Here is a 7115-nt window from a genome sequence, read left to right on the forward strand (position 1 = left end):
ATCTATCTTTTTTTTTTGAATAGGGACAATATCCCAAAAACATTAAAGAAATTTGCTTCTCTTAATGTGCTTACGAAACGACAAAATGAGGCATTACAAAGAAATACGGCATCATTATGATGATTTTCTTCAATAAATTTCTGGTGTCAGTAGATCTCGGAATTCATTGACCAATTTTCTTTTTATTACGTTTCCTTCATACTATGGTTCTAGAAACCTATGAAGAAAATGGGGAAAAGGGCTTTCTTTTAGCGAGTTATTCTCGCTTAATATATTGGAAGGCAAAAAGCCTCATATTTAAGATTTTTTTTTCATATACATGACTTATTAATGCCTGTTGCAAAGTATATGATCCTATAGACTATATTCCATTTTATTTTGCCATTGTGAATAGTTTTTATATGTTTACGAACGAGTAAGCTAATGTCTAATTTTTTTTTCTTGAAATAATCTAAAAAGTATTTGTAAAATGTTTGATATCACTTACGTTGACATTGTTTAGCAGATCAAAGAGTTTTAGTGCAAAAGAAAAAAAAAAGAAAGGGGAAAACCAATCATTTAACCAAGTAAATTCAGATAAAGCCATTTGTTATCAGTTTAGTCAATTATTGCATCTAAACAAAAACCCGATGAAATAAGAAAAAGCGCCCCTCCACTTAATCTTGTTCGTTTAAAAAAGGAAATGAGAGGGGGACATTTTTGGACAAATATCTTGATTTAGTATCTTAAAGGATAATATATGATTTTAAGATACGATTTATAATGATTTATATTTCGTTAAGAACTGGATCTGCTTCCAAGATTTATCTGGTGAGTATAGCGTAATAGAATTCACAAATGGATAGTCAACCGATCTACAAAACCCTTGAGAGAAGTACGTTGCGATACGACTTATTTTTTGTATACCTACAATAAATATCAAATTTAAAGTGATGGGAACTTGCTGATCTGTTGAAGGTATTCAAACCGCTAGTTTACAGCCATGGAGTTCCTAGCTGGAGGAAAAAAAAATCCTTATATTAGGTTTTCATGAGTTGAATTAACATAAAATTTTCCTTAAGTAAAAAAGGGTATGATATTGATAAATAATTACAATTCCAGCTAAGGCTAACATATTATATTATCATACGCCAAGAGGTTTTCCAACCAATACCTTTATTAATATCACTTAGGTAAATATCAATGGTGACCATGGGGTGTTATTAAAAATCAGAAAAAAAAAAAACAAGAAACAAACATCGTTATTTAGCAGAGCTAGAAGGCCTTTGTGTGTTGAGTACAGTCGAAGTATAGTAACAAGTTATAGGTATCAGGAGTCATAACTAGTGTACCGATTTTGTTATCATAATTATCGAAATCCTGGTGTCTTTAATGGATATATTTCTCATTATCACAAATATTAATAAAACGGAAGTATCAATTACAACGGGTTTTTTTCTGTTAGACGCATAAATTCACGAATAGTTATTATCCAGTAAATGTGGCAACTGATTTCGGTGAAACCTTTTAACAAATTTCAGGTAACTAAATGACTGATAGTAATATATCAAATAGGATTCTAATACATGTAGAAGAGAACTAAACGAATTTTAGAGAGCGTGACAGTTTTTAAGCGTGGTATTTTAATATTTCTGATTTTTTTTTTCTTTTTAAAGGATATGTATGATTTTGAATAAAATATTCTGTAGGGGTAGGTTATAAAGTAAACAAACTTAATTAGAAAATAGACATTTTAAATCAAATTCAATAAACAAATGAAGTTATATCTGGAATTAAAGGACAGGCTAATGTCCACACAAAAACATGGAGTATGTAATGACAGACTAATTCAGACCAAGTATTATCCCCCATTAATACTTACTGTATCAAGGATTTTTCTGAAACATAATCATTATATTTTGATGGCCATTGTCATTCAAAAGTCGTTTTTAAGTGTAAGGTTATTCAGGAAATTTCTGAAAAGTTTTTTTTTTTTACTATTTACTAATCATTTTGTTCTTAGAAAGTAGATTCTAATTTTGGCTTCAGAAAGTAAATCCATAAAACGCTCTTAATCATTTAGATCTCTATTTGACACCATAACCCATAACAAGTTTCTGTCCATAACTAAATACCTCTCATAGTCGAGGTATATTTTAATAAAAATTGTCGTTTTGCATCAAACTTCAATTCTAATGAGATAAATACATATCCTGTTACAGGCAGTCTGTATGTTAGTTTGAGCATCTTCAGCTGTGGTAATTGAATATTAAAACGACTTATTAATTTCCATAAACCAATGAAATATTCAAGTGAACTGCTGCATAGAAATAGTATTTAATGCAGAAACATAAAGACCACGGAAAAGTGAAGTTGGGACTGGTTTACCCATTACATAGAGTTCCTAAATGAGACTGGCGTAGCAAAGGATCATGTAGATTTCATATTCAGAGGTATATATAGTGCACTGTATATTATTTCGGTCCGGATATAGATCATTGAGATGATGGGAGGATTATACACAAATGCTTAGGAGGCCTGATCTAAAGACAAGTAATATGCAGCTGAAAGTCCATGGAGTTTCAGTGTTCGTGCAAAGTCACACCTGGTCTACTAATACAACTACGACCATCCTCGAACAACTTCATGAGACGAATGAAATTCGTTGTTCTTTAATATGTGGATTCATAAAAGAAACAATGAATTGATTTCACGGCTTAGTTGTTCCCTTTCCAGACAAATATCGGAAAGCTATACCAGCTTCCAGTGTCGAAGCTTTAGGGTTTTTAGCCTTACAATCTTCTTTACGACATCTATTACTTGTATCATGAATTATATTGATAATAAAGAAGGTGATGTTAGGAAGTTGGAATTTTGAGTAGTTAAGGAATGTCACAGAAGTTCAAGGGATCTCTCTCTCTCTCTCTCTCTCTCTCTCTCTCTCTCTCTCTCTCTCTCTCTCTCTCTCTCTTTGATATGGATCAGGGCTTAATTCTTAAAGGGTTGTGGTGGAGTGTTAATAACGTCCATGCCTGGTGATCACCAAAGTGGGCTTTGAACCCCACTCAAACTCGTTAATTCCATTTTTCGTTGCAACCTCTAAATCCTTGTGAGTTAATGGTTGAGGAGAATTTGAGAGAGCCTATATACGTACCTGCTAAGTCATCAACAGCAATTGTTGGGCCCTCCTTGGTCCTAGCTTGGGTGGAATGGGGCTTTGGACACTGATCACAGGTATATATGGTGAGTCTCTAAAGCACTGTCCTTCTTATTAAGGTAGTTTCACTATCCCTTGCCTCTGCCATTCACGGAAGACATTTATACTTTTAAAGTTAGTTATGAGCTTTATGTTAGGTCATTTTCTATGTTATGTATGACAATTTTAACTCAATAATAAGTTTTTTTGGACACAATACTAGCTAACAAGGGGAAACATAAGGTATTATTCATTGCACATTGGTACTACTTCAAACCCAGAAGTGTCATCAGTATATCTACAGCTGCGAAACATTTCTTCTCCCAATATTTGCGCTCTTCTAAAATATACTCTGTTTGGGTTAGGCTATCATCCTTTACAATTTCCAATTGACTGCACCATCTCTAGTCCTTTCACTTAGGGCAAGGTTTTTACCACTTTTACATATCTCCAGAATTCAGTTTTTTTCGCGATAAGTACATCGAAACTAATCTTCTCTATAGCTTCTACATTTCTTTATTCCTTTCGTGAGCGCCTTCTGTACTAAATATTTCTACGAAGAAGACTGGGATCGACCATCCTTTCATACAGTACTACCATAGCTGTCATTGTCTTTCAAATTTCATCATAACTTTTTTTCCTACAAACAGCTTCCTTCCTCTATTCTATGACACCACATCTATCAAATATTTAATTACAAGTACTTGCAATTATTAACCAGTTCAAGTATTTCACCATCCGTCTGAACATCCATTAGTCTATGTATCTATATGATTTCATCCATGCTCACATTTACGGTTCATTTTATTCTTTTGAGATGCTACATATAACGATTTTTTATATCCTTTCAACTGTCAGAGAACACTACATTTGATCCCTCTTAGATTGCAGCTAATTTTTCTAAGCCTAGTATGTGCCGAATATTATGGCCTATTTTTTTTCCACTGTCCTCTTTTCTCAAAGACCTAGAACAGTAAGATAACAAAAAATTTTCTTCACTGAGAGGGTCAACTACTGCCCTATAATTGTTCATTGACAACTTTCTACTCGATAAAGATAGATGGCACTGCAGCTATGGTAAGCAGGTCTTATAGGATAAAGGCTCGATAAAATAAAAACATTATATTTAGTCATGGGAAGGGTCATAGGCTCTGTACCATGGTCTTTCACTGTCTTGGGTTAAAATTCTTATGCTTTAGGGTACACTCAGGCACACTATTCTATTTCTTTGAATATTCCCTTTCCTGACAGCGGTCTTTTAGTTGTTGGATCCCTTGGTCTTATAGTATCCTGCTTTTCAATCTAGGGTTCTAGCTTAGAAGATAATAATAATAATAATAATAATAATAATAATAATAATAATAATAATAATAATAATAATAATAATAATAATATTAATAATAATAATAATAATAAATATGTAATTTTCTCCTCAAAAACAGAATAAATAAATAAGTAAGCGAAAAATAAAATAGTATCCAGGTCCAGAGCTGGATTATCTCCAAAACTTGATGGGATGTCCATGATCAAAGATTTAACTGAGGGAAAAATCTCGTTAAAATACGTAGAGAATTTTTGACGCTATCTTTGAAATGGTGAAAAAGAGAATACGGATTCAACATCAAGATCTGGAACATAAACTTATATCTCTCTTTATAGCTTTGTTTGTAGTCTTCACAGGCATGGTTTCAGCTGAGAGACAAGGGTTCGAATCTCTACCCAGCCAGATTCTATTATCATAAATGAATTACAGTGGATATGCACACACACACACACACACACATACACACACACACGCACACACACACACACACACACACACACACACATATATATATATATATATATATATATATATATATATATATATATATATATATATATATATATATACATATATATATATATATATATATATATATATATATATATATATATATATATATATATATATATATATATATATATATATATATATATATATATTCGTGTGTGTATATCAATAGTAACTAAATAGCATGGCTCTGAGAGCTATTTTTTTTTCTTTTCTGAAACGATACACCTGTTTACATATATTTAGGCAATGATATTTTATATCTATTTACAAGAGAGAATTCAGATGCTTCTATATATATAGGTTTCAAAATGAGATTTTCTTTTCTATAGTCCCACTCTGAAATCATGGAGTCAATATAACCAGTTCCTTCAACATTTATGTATTTTCTTTTCGTTCCAATTAGGGATGTAATTCATTTCTCTAAAACTTATTAAGTATCTTATAAAGATATACTTTCAAAACCACCTGATAATTGGTGTTTACTTTAAGGCAAATTTTCTTCATATAATATAATGAGTGAGGAAGATGAAGCAATTTTTGAAAACTTGATGCCATGACGTGAGTATTGCATAGGGTCATAAAATGTATAAGTATCGTCGGGAATAATGACGTTTTAACATCGAGTTTTTGTGTTATGTTGTCAATATAGAAAAAAATAAATTTAACACTGGCTTACATACTGTATACCAAATTGATATTTTTCTTCTTGATTGCTGGATTTTTTCCATCACCATCATCATCTACTCCTCCTACGCTTATTGCCGCAAAGGTCCTCGGTTAGATTTCCCCAGTCGTCTGTATTTTGAGCTTTTAATTCACTACTCCATTCATCATCTACTTCGCACTCCATATTCCTCAGACATTTAGGCCTGGGTCTTCCACCTCTTCTAGTGCCTTGTGGAGCTCAGCTTAACGTTTGGTGAAAAAATCTCTCGTGGAGAGTATGGAGGTCATGGCCAAACCATCTCCATATACCTTTCATCATGATCTCATGAAACTATCGAAGATATTACTCGAGTGCCGTACTCGAGTAATATCTTCGATAGTTTCATTTCTAATTCTATCCAGCCATTTAACTCCCAATATCCTTCAGAGGGATATTGTTTCATATCCATATAGTAAACCCAATCTCGCTAAGCTGACATAGAGTATGATTTTCTTATGTAATTTCAGGCGATTTTGTTTTTAAATTTTACTTAACCTAACCATTGTCTGATTTGCCTGTCTTTCAATCTTTCACTAAATTCTAATTCTAGAGACCCTGTAATAGATTATAATTCCTAAATACTTAAGTGATTCTATCTCATTAATCCTATCTCCTTCCAAGGATATTTTCTCTTTTATTGTATACATACTCCATTTCCATCATTTCTGTGTTGCTTCTATTTTTTTTTTCAGCCAAGTATCGCGTGATATTTCATGCATTTTAGTAAGCAAGCATTGTAAATCCAGTGGTGTTCTGCTAACAAGGAGAGCATCATCAGCATACTCTATATCTGCTAAATTCCTATCACCAATACAGTCCAATCCTTCTTCACCAAAATAAATACACATTTATTAATTTAGACAACCCCAGTCTTTAAGATTTTTCTCAACTCAACTGAAATATACAGTAAAGTTATCCTCACGCACATCGTAAAACTTTCTATATAGAGAGAAGAAATATTAATTTTGTAATAATTACCTTATTTATGATTATATGATTATATATCTTTATGTATGATTTAGTTAGTGATATATCAGAGTCATTTCCTATTCAAAAATATTTTTTCTTTTTTTTTATGACGAAATCTTTTAATATAATTTCAAGGCCCTATCTCCAATGGATTTTTTTCTTTTTTAAGTAATGGGAAATAGGAAATGAGCCATTGATATGAAAGGTGATTTGAATGAAAATATCTAACTGACTTTAAAGAATATTTTATGGTTCATCGAATTTTGGGGAGTTCTGAAACTTCCAGGGTGCCGACTGTCGATAAGTTTATTGATTTAGATGCTAAACTCGACTTCTGAAATAATAAATTAGAGGTAAAAGAGTTACTTTTGCTATCATTTTTCTTCGATTTTCTTGTTTCAGTCTTCTGGTATCATAACAAGATTTAT

Source organism: Palaemon carinicauda, chromosome 10, assembly GCF_036898095.1.
Source record: "Palaemon carinicauda isolate YSFRI2023 chromosome 10, ASM3689809v2, whole genome shotgun sequence".
NCBI lineage: Eukaryota > Metazoa > Arthropoda > Malacostraca > Decapoda > Palaemonidae > Palaemon > Palaemon carinicauda.